Source organism: Balaenoptera ricei, chromosome 5 (genome assembly GCF_028023285.1).
Source record: "Balaenoptera ricei isolate mBalRic1 chromosome 5, mBalRic1.hap2, whole genome shotgun sequence".
NCBI classification, from domain to species: Eukaryota; Metazoa; Chordata; class Mammalia; order Artiodactyla; family Balaenopteridae; genus Balaenoptera; species Balaenoptera ricei.
The window spans coordinates 46,005,092-46,026,927 of NC_082643.1; the positions used below are offsets into that span (position 1 = coordinate 46,005,092).

Consider the following 21,836-nt stretch of genomic DNA (forward strand, 5'->3'; position numbering starts at 1 on the left):
CTGTCAACCATGCCACACTGGGATCAAAACCAAGGCAGCAGTATCAAGGTGAAACGCCAAAGATGAACTCTTTATCTTCCTCCAGAGATGAGCCCTCCTTTGTTCACTCCCTGTCTTGGTTAAAGGCACCATGATTCATGAGCTTGCCGAGTCTGAAACCCCAGATTCATCTTGGTACCTGCTTCTCCCTTACTCTTCAAGACTCAGCTCATAGGTCTCCTCCTGCACAGGTCTTTCTCAACCTCTTCCAGGATCAACACTCCCTCTGCTATGCACCCACCCCACCCTTAGCATCCTGTAACACTGTACGTGCCTGTCTTCCTCCTCCATTATAACTGGGCATCTCCAGAGGTTAGGAACTGTGTTCTACATCTCTCTATATGCCCAGTGCACAGTAAATGCCTGTCACATAGCTGGTACTTTAAATGAATAAGAGAGAGAATGAATGAAAACCAGGATATCAAGGAAAATATGTTTCCTTTTATTTGTAAGTTTTTTTTCCCTTTAGCACTAACTGGTAGAGAATATTTCACCCAGGAGTGTTGAATATTATCGTGGGCATCGTCTTTGGTGGCAGTGTGCAGGAGGGAAACGACTAGCGCACAATATGTTTATGGTTTTAATAATCACTAATTAAGCACTTTGGATGGACACCACATGTTTTTTAAAAAATGGCTTCTCCAAATTAATTCACCAAACATTCAGTTATGGGAAGCTATTTAGGCATTAAGATTTATATTGACCATCCTTTAGACGTGGCATTCGTTCATTCATTTATCTATCTATTTGCCTGACATAGATGCTGGATAAAGGTGCATCCTGATTCCTTTCCCTTCATTGTACATAGCTTAGCAGAAGTCAACTGGCAAGTGTAGGGCTAACGGTGAGGCTGACCAGCTCCCCCTGCTGGATCACTGTGCTGTACCCGAGTCCCATGTAGTTGCTACTACATGTTTCACAAGGCTGGGGAATAAATATGGTCATATCTCTTGCATTTTTTCCCAACAGTCATTTGAGAAGACCACTTTTCTTATTCATTAGAAGTCCAGAATCACACTTTTAATGCTTTCTCTCACTAAATTGTCCAACAACCTTGAGGGTGTAATTAGTTTGGGGAAGGAGGCTGATATTAGCCCTGCTTCCAAATGCCAGGTACAAGGAGAATTGGAAAAATGGATCAGTCCGTGGCTGCCATTGTCTCTGGCCACTACAATCTGGTGTCAGATGGTTGGGGAGTGGCTTGCTGTCTGTCCAAGGACTCACTGGAGACCTCTGCTTAGTTTCCTAGGCTAAGGCTCTTTTTAGCGCATACCCATATGGCCAGTGGCTGTTACCAAAAGCGCAGCCACTGAGCTAAGCTTCAGAGTGATTTCTGGCTTTGGTTACCCCCATGTTGGAACCAGTCCTCCCCCCATTCCTAAGACCTTGTGCTGAATGAAGGTCATCAGAATTGACTTTCCTTGAACAATGTGGAGCCTCTAATGATCTTTGCTGTCAGTAAACCCTAGTCAAAACCCACTTGGCCCACCGGCTTCTCTAAGTAAGTTACACTCTTAGGTAACCATGAGTTCAATCTTCCTGCCTCCTTGCCCCCAAATTCTTTGCTTCAATATGCAAACAAATCCCACCTTTACCTCAGAAATCAATTCTGCTTTTCAGAATATTTTGGGAAGGAGCTTGCCTTGTTCCCTTCTCCCAGATAAGTGAGTTTTTCAATAAGAAGGTCAACTCCAGTGCTATAAATAAATATAACAAATATTTTGTAACATATATAAATATATATTTTAAAAATCATTCTATTTTCCTCTTTCTGTAACTGTCTCATCTATGTATTCTATCATATATATATATAAAACCTCTTACAAATAATTTTCCATTTCTCTATTACTCAAGGGAGGAAAAAAATCACTAGATGGATCTGTTCACACCACTGTTCTTTGGCACAGATTTTATCACCAGTATCACTGGTCCCAGAAAGAATAGCACCAGAGCCTGAGGACAGATTAAACCATGTTCCTATAATTGCTAGAGAAGCCTGTTAAACTCATTAAACTACAGGTCTACTGTTTATGAGCTGAGCATCCGTGAGAAGAATATTTGTATATGGTAAGAACTGTACTTTTCTTCAACTAGTTATTGTTTATCTTATGGACACTCTGAATGTAACATTTGATTGTATTCTTCTTGGGTTGAAAATTCAGAACTAAATGGATGGGACCTTGTGGTATGCATGTATTTATTCTAATATTCCCCCGATTTATCAAAAATAGTTTAACTATACTTCCATATTAACCCTGCTTTCTTTATTCTATTGAGTGAATACATTTCCTTAATGTATCTTTAAACTTTTAAACATATTTGGATAGAGATTATGTTTAAAAACTGAGGGTGGATTTGTAGTATCTTCTTCCTAAGCGAGGGCAATTGTTAGTATTATCTAGATCAGATGCTTTTCAGAAAAATAATCAGTGTGATTTACATCCTGTGCCAATTCTTAGTGTATAATGTAATAATATACCCTAATGGACAAAATCTCATTGAGAAGATAATGAACCTATTTACATCTCTGAGGGAAGCAGACAAGGCCATTTGGATTTAAATATAGAAATATCTTTTGCATTCACTAAAGAATGTATTTAAATGCAGGCTATTTAAAATATGCATTCATCAGAAGATGACAACTGATATGTAATGAAGTTCATTTGTTTAAGCATTTCCTAGAACTGGTCAGGAAGTCATCTCTATGAACAGACAAAATTAAGAACAATTTAACGTCTAGAATTCATCTCTCACATGCCACATTTGGAGCCTGTCTTGGATTATTACTTGAGATGTTAATTAACTAGTTAAAGGGATAAAAAGACTCTTGGTATTCTATCTGCTACTACTCAAGCAATGTTAAATAAAGAATTGAGAAGTTGCTGAGAAAATTCAATACAAGTTTCCCTCCCAATCCAAATACTAAACCCTGGTTAACTCACTTCATTAGCATATGGTTCATTTAATGTCAAAACCAGGCTCGGTAACTTCAAGGGCCAGATAACTGCATGGAAAGAAATAGCCACAGGCTGTGTGCACAGAGCACCAGGACTGGAAGAGGCGAGGTATGAACAAGGCAGGCACAGAGCTCATGGCGTGGGCCTGTGTTCACCAGATCATATTTCAAAGACAGAATGTTTTTTCACTGGCCTCATCATTTAAGTGCACTTCCAAGAACCAGAAGACCTATCCAGATGTGCCAAGCGCTGTACTAGGGGCTTTACATACATTATCTTATTCATTTATGAACTCAGAGCTGAACTAGGAAAAAGACTAGAGGCCAGGGTGGTAAGAAAAATGCAAACTATAGGAGCTGATGTAACTTCCTCATGTTATCGGATTTCTTGTTACCTTTTTACTACCCTCAATTCCCTTACAATGATAAGAACTTTTTTTTTAGGGGCACAAGAAAATTTGGGGAGCCTTGTGGAGAACAGAGTTCAGGGTTGGAGAAGAAGGTGGCAGCGACAAGAAGATGAAAAACAAGAGAATCCCTGAGGCAGTGGTGAACTGGTAAATGTTTTCAAACTGGCTGTGGTGGTAGGGGAAAGCCCTGATTTGTAACGTTTGTGGATTTGCCAGTTCTCCTGGTGTGAATTTTCTCACCACTGCCAATTTCAATACACTGACATAACGTCACTGAACGTGCAGTTGGGAAGAGCTGCATACCCTCGGCTATGTGAGCTGGTTGAGAGCTAGCTCCAGCACGTGCCCGCAAAGAAAAGTGCCAGGAACTCCCTTGAGCCCAGAGATTGGGGCCACCTGGGGTTCATTTTAATGTTCCTGCCTTAGCTTCACGCTTCCTAAAGCTAAGACTGTGACTGTTCATCTTTATGTCCTTAACTTCTAGCACAGCATCTGACACATAGCATGCCTGTAAATGGTCTGAAAGACAAGAGTCCAGATTCTAAATTCGGTCTCTATTACTGTTTGAGTGTTTGTCCTTGAGGATGTCACTTAAACCTCATTTTCCTCATTTGAAATATTGGAATTAAGTTTGTTTATTTTATTTGTTTTTGGCTGTGTCAGGTCTTAATTGCCGCATGTGGGCTCAGTTGCCCCGTGGCATGTGGGAACTTAGTTCCCAGACCAGGGATTGAACCGGCATCCCCTGCCTTGGAAGGTGGATTCTTAAGCACTGGACCACCAGGGAAGTCCCTGAAATATTAGAATTTAAAGTAATTCTGTTCCCATGTCATTTCTGGCTCTGAGATGTTATGAAAAAAAGTATTTATTTAAAAAATATTAATTTTCTTCAATCAAGATGCATGTGTACTCACTACTATATATAAAATAGATAACCAACAAGAACCTACTGTATAGCACAGGGATCTATACTCAATATTTTGTAATAATCTGTATGGGAAATAATCTGAAAAAGAATATATCTATATAGATATAGATATATCTGTATCTATATAGATCTATATCTATATAGATCTATATAGATCTGAATTACTTTGCTGTAGACCTGAAATTAACACAACATTGTAAATCGACCATACTTCAATAAAAAAAGATACAAGTGTACAATATTTCCCTGATTTCTCAGATTTTTTTTTTTTAATTGAGAAATGGTGTTTAGTTTAATAGGAGTTATAGTTTGTAAACTTCTATGGGCTCTGAGCCATAAATGCTTCTTTTTCTAAGTGCTTAAAAGACAGTGGTATGAATTTTATAAGCCACAGCTTAGCTGTACAAAAACAGAACATTTGTTTTCTAAAACTAAGCTTCACTTCATTGTTGAATTCCCATTCTGCTCTCTAGGAGCAAATGTAATCTTACAAAATCAAAGAAAGCTCCACTGAATTCTGCAATTTCTCAGGCAATTCAGGGGTTTCCCTCATCTTGACACATCCAGGCTTGTGTGCTATCATTTTCACTTCTGCAAATGGAGGATCATTCAGAATTCATAAGAGCAGCATCAATTTGCTCTAAAGGCTCTTTACAAAAACACACGGGAATGGAGCAGGTTATCCTGACATAATCAAGTTAGTGACTCCTGTGATCTCTCTGAGAAGAGACCCTGGGCCTTGGTCATATCTCCGGCTGAGGTTGATGGGGTTTTCTTCTAGACTCCAGTGGCAGCCTATCCCACTCCACGAGGACCAACTAGGTTGCTCCTGAAGGGGGCGGTGTCCATTGTCTGCCTCGAGGACCTTGTGTAAGGATTTATATATGGACCAGGAGCGTCACACAGGACGTAGGCAGACAGAGCTAACTCAGATATAATCAGCTTCCTCCCTACTGGGAAGGGAGACAACATGCAAATTTCTAAAGTGCCCCCTAGGGCTTAGAATCAACCTCAAGGAGGAAAGGAAGAGAAAAAAACCCTGAGAGAGGGTCTTTCTGAATCATAAACCTAAATGAGAATGTAGCTGAGTTGCATCAAGTTCAGCTTAGAAAGGAGTAGATTGTTCTCTTTATCAGCTAGAATTGTGGCTGGTAGACAGAAATCAAATTTGATTATTGAGTTGGTAATTGTGAAATTCCGACTTGATAAAATAATCTGTTTTAGCATTTTGTTAGAAATTGACACCAAATACGTCTATCTCCTCTGTTTTGGAATGGCAACTTTTCTACTTCTTGATTCTCAACATTGCCTCTGTTTTCTGTAATTATGCAACAGTTACAAAAATGAGCAATATTCACATTTGCAATTCTCAGTTCTTCAGGAAGGAATTCATCTCTGGAGATTTGTGTTTATTTAAAGCCACTAAGAGCTTTATTTCCAACTGCTTTCCACTTATCCTGGGTTTCCATTCCCTTGCCATCATGCTTGTTCAAGTTTTTCCAGCCTGAAAATGACTGCTCCTTGTGGATTATAATGTACTTTATACTGAATAGATAGATAACACTTACCGTTAGCATGAGTTGTGGTTGATAGATGAAGGGTTATTATAACTAAGTGAAGCCCTGTAGATCATACAGTTGAAGTGAAGTGGGGAATTAATATAAATATGCAAATGAACTTAGCCAAGAACACATTTTAATTGATCTACATAATACGGTTTTGCAGCTTCAATTCTTTGGATGCTTTAAGTGCTCAGGTTTGTCCCTTTACAGCCCAGTGTAGATGAGGCTCATCTACAAAAAAAAGACGCTGTGGACAGATCCTTAGACAATTAGAATTTCGATTCCCTCCTGATTGGCCCAAGAAAGTCCAAGTCAAAGAATTAAGGGAAGCTTTTGAGATGCTAATAATTTTTCAATCTTTCTGCAGACTCTTCTCTACCACCCTTTTCATGAAGACAGAGAAAGTTCACCATAACACTGAGGAAGCTTCAATTTCAAGGCCCTGAAGCAGCCCAAGCAATGTTTTCCTACAGACACGTGTTTTTGTAAGTTTCACAAAAGTATAATATTTAACTGTAATCTGTTCAGACATCTGAGTTGTTCTTCTCTGACCTCCTCTCTGTCATATTTACTCTTCTGTCAGGAGGCCTTGGAGTGTCTGTGAACATTTTGGGGACTTGAGATGAGAGCAGATTTAGGTTGGTATTATCTATGGGGTTTACAATCAGTTAAATTATAGCTGGTTTTTCCTCTGTGATGTGGTTTGCAGGTGTGGTGTGCGACGCAAAGGTGCAGGGCTGGAGGTGTATTGTGATACACCAGTACTTAGCACAGGAAGCAGGTGGGTCCTAAGGAGAAACATGGCTTGAAATATATAGACTCAAAAGCTAATTTATGGAAAATTATTTCAATCACTGGATGTGTACAATTTTAAACAGAGGATTTCATTCTTGTTGATTTCTAGTCAAAATAGAAGTTCTCTCATGTTCAGAATATAATCAATAATGCAACATATACAATTGTCAGCCTACTATACTGTTAATAGGAGCTGCTGAAATAGAATTTATCAGAATTTATCTGTGTTTATTGGACAAAAAGCTGCACTCGTTTTTTACAAACAGGGAGAAGGCCTGTGGCAGGGAGGGGCGGGTCATGTAATTTAATCATCTCAACTATTAATTAAAGAAAACAGATCTCAATTAGACTTATTAGAAGAATGAATTATCTTTTTGTTCTTTCTATAGATTATTTTTAAAAATTAACATATAAAAAGGTGATAAAGGAGCATGCAACCAAAAATGTAGGGAAAAGCTATTACAGAACTATGTTACCAGTTATTTCAAAAAAACCTTTTTGTTATTTTCTGGATTTTTGCAATGTCCTAGGTACTTTTCAGCTTCTTAAAATTTATAATTTGTGGTGATTTATTTTCTCATTCTGAACTAATATTCACTTTGTTACCTAATTTTGATATTGCAGTCTTTTATTCTTTTTCTTAAAAATGTCTCCCACAAAACTAAAATCTCCCTTTGCAAGCCACCATATTTCCAACTGATAAATTCTTTATCATTCTCACAGAAGAACACAGTTCAAGTATTATTTATTGAGAAGTTATGATGTACAAAAGCATTTCATAGTTATGGTCTGACCTAGGGAAATTTGCTCAGCTTCCCTGAGCTGAAGGTTCTTTATCTATAAAATAGAAAGCACAAGTTGGCTCACAGCATTACTTTCCAGATTCAATGAGGTTAAATGATGCACATGGAAATATATTCTAAATTATCAAGTGCTATTTAAACAGTTAGCCTGGCATACAGGCCACTATGAGAATGGACCACCCTCTGTTGTGTTCTGGCTCTACTTTACTAGTGACACTTTCTTGAATCTACTCATCTCTTTACTTGTAAAAATGGAGAAAACATATCCAATTCATAGGGCAGTTTGTTATAAGCCTTAAATGGGTAAACGCCATTATTATTATTGAATTGGAGCTGTTATTCATTACCAAGATCTATGTCAAATAATGCCTCTAAAGAAATACAGGGAGTTACAGAGAGCTTTTTAAATTAATGTATTGTTGTTTTTTTTTTTTAATGTATTGTTTTTTATTAAAATGTATTAATTATTATTTTTGTACTTTTCATTTGTATGAGATACACTTATTTTGCAGCCATGAATATTATACCAGATTTTAGTTTTGTAACTGATTTTTTAGCTTGAGCAATATAAATAAGAAATACAGCAATACATGTAGCAGAGTCTTAAATATTTGGTCACATCACTTATATTTTGAAGACACATCAGGTCAAAGAACAATAGCAGACACTATTAAATATCCAGGACCTTGTAGGCATCATAAAATGTCATGCATGATTTGGCAAGGCAAATTAATAAAGCATCTTTCTTTTCTACCAGGTTTTTAAAAAATATGTGTTTCCTTATTCTTTCACTCCTCTATCATTTATTTCAAAAGAATAGAATTCAAGAGTAACCTTTTCTGGATTTCTTTCTCATTTAGGTCACCACAGAGCATTGAGTAGAGTTCCCTGTGCTATACAATAGGTTCTCATTAGTTATCTATTTTATATATAGTATCAATAGTGTATGTATGTCAATCCCAATCTCCCAATTCATCCCCCCCACTTTCCCCCTTGGTATCCATACGTTTGTTCTCTGTGTCTGTGTATCTAATAAAAATTTTTTAAAAAATGAAAAGAAAAAGAGTAACCTTTATAAAAAGAGCTTTCCCAAACTTATGCTCTTTTCATTTCTTACCCCAGAAGGAGAGACTTCTTCTTTCAATTAAAAAATGTCTCCCCACTTATAGCTATATCTCACATATAGTTAATCAGGGAAATTGTCTTGGAGCCATCTTTGAGGTATCTAGTGTAACATCAGAGATCAGACAACAAGTAGAGCCAGAGCATTAGGAGGAAGATGACAACATTTGCTGGTACTAAAAAGATAAAGATAGGAAATGTTGCATACCTGTACAGTAAGCACTTGAGTTTGGTTTCCTGGCAACATCATCTTTCCATGCCCCACCTTCAAACAGTGTGTTTCTTTTTTGCAGTTAATTTCCACCTCTATGGCTTCCCTGTGGCTCATGTTAAATGTTCCGGTTACTATTGCTGAAAAACAAACCACCTCTAATTCAGTGGTATAGAACAACAACCATTTTATCATGCTCACAGATTCTGGAGGCCGGGAATTTTGACCGAGCACAGTAGAGACCCTTTTAGCTGCTCCATAAATCTGAGGCCTCAGTTGGGAAGAGTAGAACAGCTAGTGGTGATTTGAATGGTTCAGAGCTGGAATCATCTGGAAGCTTCTTCACTCACATATCTGACTTCTGGGCTGCAGGGATTCAAGTTTGGCTTCACCTGGAACCGTTGACCAGAAAGTCTATTTCTGGCCTCTGCATATGGGTTGGGCCTTCTCTAAACAAGGCAGCCATGGCAGTTTAGGATTCCAAGAAACAGCACTCCAGGGAACAAGGTGAAAGATGGGAGCCCTTTTATGACCAACCTCAGAAGCAACATAGTGTCACTTCTGTCATACTCTATTGGTCAAAGCAGTTATAAGCCCACCCAGATGCCAAGAAAGGAAACACAGACCCCATTTCTCAGTTGAAAAGGTGTCAAAAATTTTTCAGCTCTTTTTAAAGAACTGCCTCAGTATACAACTTCACTTTAACAACTGAGGATCAGGGGTAAATGCACATAATTGATTTCCCTGGACCACACATCTCAAGATAGAAAACTTGGTGAGAAAAGCGAGATGAGATCTTATGCAATCTAAGAGAGGCAATATTCTGTACTAAAAAGGGCTTTGCGTGGAAGGGACTGATGAGTCAAAATCCTGTATTATATGCTTGAGCTTTTTGCATTCAAGGATCCATTTTCCGGTCAGGGCTAATAAAATGTGTTAACATCCATGGTTAACATGAAGATCCACTGAAATAATGTGAAGACCAATATGTGGCTTTTATTAGCATGCCCTATCTCCAAGGCAAACCTAAGGCAGAAAAAGATCAAAATTCAACAGTCCCTTAAAATCCAGTCTGGATTTAGGTTAATGAATCACAGATTACATCTTGAAGGGAAACTGTGACAACCTGATGAGCATTATAAAGTTCAATTTTATGAGAAACTTTGTGGGTGGCAATTGGAAGTATGTTTCACTGTTTTAAAGATGTAAGTTACCCTTTAGGCCAATCATGCTTTATGACCACATATCAGATTTACCTATGACACAAAGCCATAATAATATAGCAGCAAACATTTATTAAGAGCTTATTGTGTGCCAAGTATTATGTTAAACACTTAACAATAGATCGTATTGTTATTATCTGCATGTTAGGATGGAGAAACCGAGGTTTATGGGAATTATGTACTTGATGAAGTTCTGGAAGCATGTAAGATACAGAGATAGAATTTGAATCCAAATAGCATATATTATACTGACTAATGATACAAACCCCTCTTTTTTGATAGCCCTTTTTGGACTATGCCAACATGACATTAAATTAGGCTCTGCTTCAGTCTAATTAATTTAATTCAATAAATATTTATTAGATAACTCTTCAATCTCCCTGAACTAATATTTAATGAGAGGTTAATAGCAAACAGGCACTGGCCCATAGAGTTGACAAGATAAAAACTTCACTTTCAAGGAGAGTGCACAGTTTATTAGAAGAAAAGATTATTGCAATACTTGAGTGGTAAATCCCAGTCTAGTTTTAAACATTGTGTAAGTGCTACTGAGGCTAGAAAAATTAGCCAGGTACAATATCTGCCCTCAAATACCTGTAATTTACTTGAAGAACTGAATTCTATTAACACAGCCTCATCAGATAATCCAGGCAGATATCCACTCTGGTTCCTGGTTTATGGTTTCTGAAGACTATTGGTAGTTTCTTTAGATTTCAAGATAGTGCTTCCTGATGAAACATTCCAATTTTTTATGAATGTAGCCAAAACTGTCAGAAAATAACCAGTGATGCTTTAAATAAAAGAACAACCATCAGTGCTTGGATAGATGACTATAGCACCACACAGAATGACTGTCATTGTGGATGCATTGCCTTCAATTTTCAAAATGTTAGTTACAAAAGAGAAAACCCATCCTTGAGAATTTCCTCTTGAATGGCTAGTGTTTTCAGTTAGTTATGTTTTGATCCATCTATTCATCCATCCATCCATCCATCTAACATTCATTGAACTTCACAAGAGTGTGATGGCATGTTAATGTCATCTGTCAGCTGTGTGCTGAATCTGGCTCACAGAGGCTTGTGAGTGACAATTGTTAAATTTCCAGGAATTTGCATGTTATAAAAACAGCTATTTAAAAAAATATTAAATTATATAAATCTACAGTGCAGTGAATTACAAATAAAGTTAATAAGTACTCAAAACTCATCATTTCCTAATAATTTTACTACATTTCAGTATTATCTGTGCTCTTAAGGTTATTTAAATTTCTGATATCTGTGTGGTAGAAATATTAGATAATGGTAAATTGCTTTGCCTCTCTTCCCAACTCCACACTCAGTGATGTCATGCTGGTAGCTTGAAACCAATCATAGTGGGAGTATTTACACTTTGGACACTAGCAAAAGTACCTTTATGGGATAAAAATGGCTGGGGTCAGTGTTTTAAGTAATGGTGAGCTCAGAAGGTGTTGATTTGTTTGTTGTTCATTTATTTTGTAATGAATATCTTTTATTTTATTAAACATTTAAAATAGACTAAATACATATGACAGTTTAAAAAATGAATCATCTGGGGAAGCTTTATAAAGGAAAAAAAAACCAACCACAAAACCAGTTGAATACAGTCCTACTCTACATGGCAATTGCTTTTAACTCTTAACTGTTTCTTCTGGTGGTTATTTTCATAGTTAGAAACAATATATTTTAAAGTTTAAGATGTACAACAGAATGATTTTTAATTGAGATATAATTGACCTATAAGATTGTATAAGTTTATGGTGTACAACTTGTTGATTTGATACATTTATGTATTACAATATGGTTACCACTGTGGTGTTAGCTAACACCTCCATCCTCACATAATTATCATTTTTATTTGGTGAGGACATTTTGCGATCCAGTCTCTTAGCAACTTTGAAGTATACAATATAGTTTTGCTGACTATAACCTCCATGCTATGCACTAGATCTCCAGAACTCATTCATCTTGTAGTTGCAAGTTTGTACCCTTTGACCAACATGCAATATAAGAAACAATATTCTTAAAATGCATACCATAAAATGATCTCAGACACCAAGATACCAATCTTATATTGTATTTTTCTGCCCCAAAATGATTAAATAATTTTCACTTAAATTTTTTTCAAATAGAAAATAATAATTTATATTGACTTCATTTTACTTAATATTTATAACTAATGATGATTTCATAAACTTGTAAAACTATGTCCCTTCAAATCTACAAAACAAAGATTTACTACAGTGAGCACTTAAAATACCACAAACCATCTCCATTTGCATTTGATTCTAGAATTTGATGTTGAAATTATTTTCTCTTGGAATTTTGAAGGCACTTTGCCTTTGTTGCCTAGTAGCCCATGTTGCTATTGGGATGTCTGCTTTCTTTTACCTTTGTATTTGATCTTTTCCTCTCTGGAAGTTTTTGGATCTCCTCTTTATTCCTAACATTCTAAAATTTCAAAATAATATTCCTTTGTGTGTTTATTTTCAATTTAATGGGCTGGACATTCATTACACCTTTCATTTTCCTTTAGCTTTGTTACAAGAGAATTTCTTGACTTTATCATCCAACCATGTTATTATTTTTTTTTTTTTAATTTTAAGAACTGGATTTTTAAGTTTTCTGAAATGTGTTTCCAAATTACTTTGTTTTAAATGTATCATATCAACATTTATTTGATTGTAGTCTATATCCAGTCTAAGAATCTTTTTCTTATTATAGGTGACTTCTAACCATTTGTTCATTGATGTGACATATATATTCAGTCTTAAATTTACCTTTTTATTTAATGTTATGCTCTTTGCTTTTCATTCATTTTGTTTGGGCACTTGATGGGATTCTTCAAGCTGCAAATCAGAGCCTCATAGACAAATACAGCATGGTATTGGAGTTTGTTAATTTCATAACCTAAGGACTGAATCATCTTTTATTTCTCTAGACCCTTCCCAGCTATAGAATAATGCTGAGCTTATGTTATATATGTAATAGATATTGTCTGTTTGACATTCTACAGTGTATTTACTATATAGAGCTTGTCAGGGACCAAATTTATTTAATTCCCTCCAGTGCTTAGTGTTATTGGGCTTTATAAAAATTATTTATTGAATGACTAAGTGGTAAGATTAACCTATCCAGAGAATAGTTTTTTAAAAAATAACTTGTTTTCTCCAGACTAATTTTTATTTGTTCACTATATGTTGCAAGTATGTCAGAAAACCCAAACATGATCTATAGGATAGGAGAAAGACAGTTGTAAGCACTTCTTGGGTTATAGAGTTTTGAAAGAAGCTGCAGTCCTCAGTATTATACTATTATTTTTCTCTGGGAATCGTCCAATTTGTAATAGAAGTCAGTAGGGGAAATTTTCCTTATAGAAACGTACTCTATGATCTAAGTCAATTGAGCCCATCTGTTCTATAAATAACACAATGCCTATAAAAAACAATAACAAATATCCATTACACGATTTTCATACTTATCACATTATTAGATCTCTTTTAAATAAGACAGGCATTCAAATAGTTAAATGACACAGCCTAAAGTATAACCTAAGATTTTCCCAGTTTAGCCCCATTTTGTTTTTTTCTGGCTCCCTTTAATTAGCCTGGTGGAGTGAGTTCAAGATGTTAAGTCTCGTGAGCCTCGACCAAGTTCCCAGCTCATTAATGTCCAAGTGTATCTAAGTTTCTCACAATTTTCCCCTTAAATGTAATGCACATCAAACTCTATAGAAAGGAGAGCTCTAAGATGATTCCGATTTGGCTTTTCGTGAATCCAAAATGATATGCTCTGTAGAGTTTATTAAGGCTTCTTATGTGAAAGTTGATTAGCACTTGTAACTAACTAGGCAGTTTCTGGGCAAAGTCCCACTCAATTGGCTCCAGGATCAATCTAGAAAATTATCTCTCTCTCTCTCTTTTTAATCCCTTATTTCCTTCTTTCACACTTCCTTCCTTCCTTCATGTTTAGATGAGAAGGAACCTGTCTTAGTCCTTGACAATATTTCCATTAGCCTTTCCTGGTTCTCCTGACATTTGACATAGTCTGAAGAGCAGTAGTGAGAGGCAGCGGAGTTGGCCAGGAGATAAGAGTGAGGAGAGTGGGGTTGGTGTGTGCCAGTTCTCAAAGGAATCATCAATAGCCTGTGCCAGGCCTGGCACACAGTTTATTAGGAATCTAAATGGACATTTCAATCTTGAGATTGCCATCTGGTTCTAACAATAGACTAAAAGAGCTCTGAGAAGACCACATAGCTGATAGCCCTGTCTGCCTTCCTTCTTTCCCTTGGAGCACCACTCTGTGCCAGAAACCATTCTGGTGAACAAAACACGTAGGAGGAAACTGACAAAGAAACGATATACACACTAGGTAATTTACTTATCTAGGATCTTAGAAGGTGATAAGTGCCGGGAAGAAAGGTAAAGCAGGGAAGGTCACAGGGAGAGCTGGAAACGGGGATTGAAATTATAGGCTCTACCCAAATCTACTGAATCAGAATATTCAACGGTTTGAGGAGCAGGTATCTGAATTATGAACGAGCTCCCCATGGGCTCATTTTGCATTCCAAAGTTTGAGCATCACTGATCTAAATAAAATTCCTTGTGTTGCACTATATGTCATAAGAAAGAACAAATATAAACATTCTTCTCCAAAAGTTTCATAGATTTTGTTGCTTATTGAAGCTTTCTTCATTTGCTTTTCCTCTGAACAATTATTGAAAATTTCAGCAGCCTCATGCCCTTTTCCATGGCTCTCATGCTGATCTCTGAAGGTTGGCTTTCAGAGGAGATGGTGAAGGTAAGAACACCAGAAATCTCTGTCTATAGGTAAGACGCACTGATTGGTTTCAATAAAATAACCCAGAGAAGATGATACTTAGACAAGAATGAGTTATCATAACAAAATAATTAACTGTCATATTACTTTATTCAATTACATAGAAGTGCTTTTGTTTGGACTTGAGGATGCAATTCAATTTCCTTTTGCTAAAAGCATGCATGGTCATAAATTTTTATTATCTTTATCTATGGAAACAGGCTACTCTGGATGACTGTAACATCATATGACCTGTTGACTAAACATTTGGACAGCCCAATAAATCTTGATGAACTTTGTCCAGTGTTCTTATTAGTGAAAGATTAAAAACTGAGATATAAAGTAAATGATTTAATAAGTAACACCTGCTCTTCAGAGGCAGTGGGATTAGGTCTTGCTGTAGGGAAATGCAGTGGGGGCATAATTCCTTCCTTTCAGCTTCCCGTAGCAGCCTCAGGTTTCTGTCTTAGTGGATCCTAGTGTCCTCGCATGAGCTGGATGTTTGTGCAGGACACAAGGAAATGCTTTTCTCCTGACCTCTATCTGAGTCATGGGAAATAGGATAAAATGAGGACAGGAAATGAGTAGAACATTTCCCATTCGTTTTACAGTGAGAGTGAGTTATTAGTTTAACTCTTTTTCTAAAAAAAATTACTGAACACCAATATTGTTGTATATTTTAAGCATACAACTTGAATACACTCCAATTTAACTTTGGTTCCAAGCAAAGAGGGCATACTGGGATTTTAACTGATGAAGTAAACATATTGTCTTTTCTGTCTAGAGAGCCTGGTCCTTTACTGAATGATTCTTAACTTTGAATTTGCTGGTATTTTGTTTCAGAGCTTGAGAAGTTAAATAAATGAGAGGCATCTTGATATCATTTAAAAAAATCTGGCATTAGGTTTAGAAAACCTGATTTTGAATTCATATTACTACTAATTACCTCTGTAGCCTTTACTTTTCATCAGCAAAAATTGGAGTAATATGTAAATCCTAGGACTGTTGGGAGGATTAAATAAAATAACATGCAAAGGCAGCTGGCATAGTACCTAGCATATAGAATAAGCTCAATTGACGCTAGTTCATATAACGTGATACAACATGGCAGGAGGTTTCAGTCAATAATCAATGCATATCATTCAGTTGGTAAAGCTTTCTATACCTGCCTGTGGGAGGACTTTCATATGGGAAATGGTAGGGAATTTGGTATCAATGATTTTAGCAGAAATTTTACACTTGCTGGTAACTTTTGAAAGCTGCAACTGCTGGACATAATCATGCCAACTAAATGTGAAGAACTCTGGGGCAACATGCCATAAAATAGCATCCATGCATTTTAATAATTCTCTTCATAAAGGGAAGATCTGCTTCAAAAGACAACCCCAAGACTCTGTATGCTTGATTCTGTTGGTTCCCAAGAGAAAAGAAAATGCTGGGCAGTGTGTGCAGGTAGGTAGTGGAAGAGGATGGTGTGTGTGTGTGTGTGTGTGTGTGTGTGGAGGGGGTGGAGTGTTTATCAGGACTCTGGGTTTAAAGGTTTATAAATATGGGGAGAACTAGAGCAAGATCACAATGTTGACCATGAGAATGTAACTGCTCTGCATTAACTCACTTCTTCAGGTCTGGGAGACTGTTTAGCAACTTGGGACCCTGCCCTAGAGAACAGGAGGATTGCTGTCATTACATCCTTCTAGTTTCTGGCTGCCAGAGTACGTATGACAGCAGCAATGAAGTTTATCTCCATCCTTAAAAAGGCGAGCCTTAACAGCTGTAGTCAGGACTTCTAGACAACATAGAATAGATACGCTGTCTTGCTTTTCCTCCTTATTTGGGAAATATACTTGATCCTGTGACAGAACACTCGCTTGCTTGTGAGGCAGAAAAATGAAATGCTCGCCTTCCAGACCAACAGAACCTTGGTGTCGCTATTACTATCCAGCCGTGATGCGTGCCTTTCTAGTCTACAGATTGCTAAGCTTGGCACCGCACGTTAGACTAAGAAGACAGAGAGTTTGTAGTGTAACCTCAATTTACAAATTGTTTTCTTGTACAAAGGACAGTCTCAGAGGGTCTTTCATAAATACAATTCCTTTTCTTTTAATGTCCTATGTTTACACAGACTTGAGCCAGCATACCTCTTTTACAATTAGTCTTTACTTATTAAACATTTCATCAACTCTTTCCAATGTGAGGATATAAACTTCAAAAAATTAGAAGTGGAAAATGAAGTAGTTCAATTCTAAAATAGTAATATTATTCCCGAATCAAATAATTTTTAAGACATCACTATTTTCTTTAGCCCATTAGTAAGACAGTTTTGTCCATTCAGATTTGGTTTTTAATTGCTCCTCAGGAGAAATGTTTGTTACAGTTGGAAACTTTTTAGGAAAATTTGCCCAAGGGGCTAGAATATAAACTTCTAGTGTCACAGAACCAGTTTGTCGTAAGGCATTTTTCCCTATAAGGGAATATAGTCCTACTCAGTAAAGTGATTTATTTCAAAGCAATTCACTTAAATTGTACACAGGATAAGGCACTGTGGGAGGGGTGATGAAGAAGAGGGGAAAGGTACTAACATAGTCTACGATCTGCTCCATACAGGCTCTCAGACTTATTGACGAAGGTAATGGATAAATAGGTTGCAATTAAATGGTAAAGCAAGGCCGCACTGCAGGGTTCCTGTGCCAGATGAATTGCATAGGCAGAAAGCGTTCTAGGAATGGAAGTCCAGCCAGCCAGATCAGGCTCATGATATAAGTAGAGTTTACATTACACTCCCTGAGGCCTTTGGACGTTACTTAAAAGGAAAGAAGTAGGGACTGAAGAAGGATGGAATGAAGCAGGTGGAAGGTGGTGTGAGTTTTATAGACTTGAACCTGGCGTAGCAACAGCTCTAGGGCTTGCAGATCCAAAATGCCACGGTGGAAGTTTTTCTTCAGCTAGGCTTAACGCTCCTGAGTCTCCCAGACACCCGATACAGTCCCTCATCTACCTAGGTGGGGATCTTTGTCCTTTAACTAAAGTCAAGTTGGTATAGGCGATGAACTGAATAGACCAGTGACTTTGTTTCTCTGCCTCATACTATTAATAGGGTGAAATTAATAACTCTGAATCAAGTCATGAAGGCAAGCCATATCGGGTCAGACAGGCTTTATTTACTATCTCAGAGAGGATTCTGGGTGTAATGTAGACTCTACCATTAATTACCATCCATATTTTCTCTTTCCACAGATGATGTTTATTACTGGAAACAAAGCACGTACTGGAGACTTGTTTCTGGCACTCATTATAACAAAGTATTATAGTGTTTGGGGTGGATGTGGGGTTAGATCTAAGGATGACTTAAGTTAAAGTGAATTTGTAGAGCAAGTAGGGCAAATAAAATCTTCAGTCTCAACCCTTTTCATTAAGGCTTCCTTCACCTTTAAGATTCTTTTTCAAAAACAAGGTTTCATTACAAACTAGGAAAATGATTCTTTGGCGTTTTCCTCCTGTGCCAACCATCTGGCAATACTGTTCTTGGTGACAGAAGCATATTTTCCCTATTATTTGTTAATGTTGGGGTCACATGTCACTATCTTCCAGCATTTGGGGGGATGCACCTGTGAAACAACAGGGCTGATTCTCGTCTCCTCCCATCCCAGGCCTAAAAGCAAGTATGCGATACCATACAGGGCAGTAGGATGTGAAATAGGCAAAGCCGTGCTCTGACAGAGCCCTTTAAAAGTAAACAAATCAACCCAAGTTACTGTCAAGGTGAAATGGAAACCTCCCTCACTTCATCTCTTATTCAAAGAAGTTTCCTCAGACCAAATCTGGAAGAAATGCATCATTTTCTTCAACTCTAGAGTCAGTGAAAAAAGATCTATGATTTGATCCATTTCACTGTTAGAAGTTAAAGCAAATCTATAAGGCGCATGGGATCGGAACAAACTCAAGAGTCTGTGGCTCGAACACCTGTGGGTCTTTGAAGACTGCTACTGCGTGTGCCCTTCGACAAGGGGCCCTCTGCTCTTTAAGCTGTTGAAAGTTCATTCCTTTTGGCATCTGCATCTCTGGGCACAGCGACAAAACCAGGGGGCCCAAAACGCTTTGTCAGCTGTTATGTATGGGATCCCCTGACACCACATGCGACCGTACGTCTTTCCCGTGTGATTTAGCCATGCCACACAGCGGCTGGTGGCCGTTTCATAGACGAGGTGCGAGAGTGCCTCCCAGCCCATTCTCAGTGATCTAAAGAGGCATCATTTCTATTTAACCTCTCCGGACTCGTCCTTCTCACTTGTTCTGCCCATAGCCCGGTGCTGCATTACATGGCTAGCCATCCTGCCTGGTGTTTTTGATAACAATTTATTGATTATTTATATGCCATCTAATACAAAATGTTTTTTGAGATGATTTTGCAATGCTCTAGATCCCTATACAGGTGGCTTCTGCTGAAAGGAATGGGCAATAGTCCTTTTTTTCCAAACTGATAGAGCTTGCCTTCACCTCAACTCAGGAAAAGGCCACAGATTTTTTTTTTTTTTTTTTAATAATGTAGGCGTACGTGCTGCAACGAACGTCATTCTGGAATAACAGAACAAGGTGACAATGCTCCTAGTCACTAAATAGCAACCGAAACAAATGGGAATCCCTTCTCAATAAGCTACCCTCCTACAGTAACATAAAAGGCGTGCGGGATCCTAGCTCCCCGGCCAGGGATCGAACCCGGGCCCCCTGCAGTGGAAGTGCAGCGTCCTGACCACTGGACCACCAGGGAAGTCCCCAGTAACATAAAACTTTTAAACACAGAAGTCACTATCCCCCTAACAGAGTCTGAAATGCTTTGTGGTTGTTTTGCATTCAGAACTTTCCTTTAAATTCTTCTTATTTTAGACATGGTTTCTATTAGAAAACAGGCCTTTCCAATTTGCATTCATATAGTACTTAGTCCAGAGTATAGTAAAGAAAATGTGTTACTTTCCTCTGTTTAAATAAAGAGATCCTCCACCACATGAAGAAAACTGAATAGAATTCAGTGTTCTATTTGATTGAAATTTTAAAAATATATATGTATTAGAATTCAGAAAGAGGTTTCCTGCAAGTACATTCCATTGCCAAGTTCTAGACGTTTTACTTTGCTCACAAGATTTTGGGTCACCATAAGAGATTTGAAACAAGAAAAAACAAAGAAGAGAGAGAGAAAAAATATATCACTCAGTAAACTGTTGAAAGAAAAATTCCGTATTCCACATCTAGTTATGTGAAAAAACACCTATTTTCCCCTGTGGCCTGCTGAAACAAATTGTTGGGAACAGGACCTTGCCTTTGTATGAGGAAAATATACATTCCACACTTTAGGTAGAAGGTGAACATGGTAAACAATGTGTGTGGGGAAGAAGTGGGAAAGATGTTGCTGCTTCAGTAAGAAGGGGATGCATGTCCACGCCACAGATTGGGGGTAGGGGGAGGGAAGTACAAAAACAAAGGAATTCCCTTAGTAAGAGGGGTAAGATGGGCACACAGGGTCAGATGCATTCCTCGGATCTCTCTCCAAAGACACTTACTGACACACATAATGATGATGGATATGTTGACTCCATGAGCTGTGCTTCTTGGTGAGTTCAGTAAATGCAGCATTTCTGTGTGCATTTGCCGCTAAATTTCTGGAAAGTTTACATCCAGACATTAATGATCCATCACATAATCTGTCAGATCAATGGATTTATTTTTCAGTGACTTGCTAGATGATCCTGATTTAAGTTGTCTACCTAAAAATCCTATTCAAAGAGCCAGACGATTAAGATATAACCACTGCATCCCTAAATGGCTTCATTAGTAGTCTCCATAGAGACAGCTAGGGAGACCCCTTTCCCTTTCTTTGCTTCCTTCTACTGGTACCCCTAAGCACTCTAGCCAGGCCGTCCAAGGATTGATTCTTTCAATGATACACAGTCCAACAGACTCAAGGGGCTGTGATACCGCAAACCCTTACCTGTCCATTTTATATTAGTAGCATATTAGAATTACTAGTAATTCTATATTATTAGTAATTTTAGTAATTACTAATATTATTAATAACTTTAAATAGTATGTTAGAATTAAAGGTAGCAGGCATATTAGAATTATTAGTAATATATTACTAATATAAAAAATATGTATAATGTATATATTTTACTGAATATATTATATTTACTGAAAGACTAATCTATTACTAATATAAACAGTAGTAATATATAAACTATAAATATAAATATCAGTAATAGATTAGTCATTCAGTAAATAATTTTTGAATACTCATTTGTCAGACATTCTTTTAGATCTGTAAACAAACAACAAAACAGACACAAATCCTTGTGAATGCAGAAGTTTCCATTCTACTGGGGAAAAAAAATGAACAATAACCATAATAAATAAGTAAATTAAATAGTTGATGACTGCTACGGAAAAATGAAAAGTAGAGCAAGACAAGGGAAATCAGTAATGCTGAGGGAAAGAGGCAATTTTAAATGAGGCAAGAATCACCGCAAAGTTGAGTGTGAGCAAGTCTTGAAGGAGAAGAGGGAATACCTGGGGGACAATAGATCCAGGTGGTAAGACCAGCCAGTGCGAAGGCCATAAGGCAAAGAGCTAGTTGGACTGTTCAACAAACAGCAAAGAGGCTACCGCAGCTGGCACGGAGGGACCTGGGGAGAGTAAAAGAAGATGAGGTCAAGAACCAAAAAACAATGGGTGCAGAGTGGGAAAGCTGATCATGAGTGCCCCATAGGATATTACAAGGATTGGGGCGCTTACTGTGAGTGAAATTGGTAGCCACAGTAGGGTTTTAAAAAGGGGCGTGACGCAGTCTGATTTACGTTTTAAAAGAATCGCCCTGGCTATATGGGGATAGAGTATAAGGGGGGAGAGAAGAGGGGCTGAAAGAGCAGTCGGGAGGCTGCTCCGATAATCCAGTACAGGATGAGGT

At 37.6% G+C, this 21,836-nt stretch overlaps 1 non-coding gene across 1 annotated transcript; it reads right to left on the bottom strand.

Annotated features, from left to right (window-relative positions):
- Positions 1 to 19,576: 19,576 nt before the first annotated feature.
- Positions 19,577 to 19,649, bottom strand: TRNAG-UCC (transfer RNA glycine (anticodon UCC)). The gene has a single exon. It is a non-coding gene; the product is annotated as a tRNA-Gly (tRNA).
- Between the last annotated feature and the right edge of the window lie 2,187 nt (positions 19,650 to 21,836).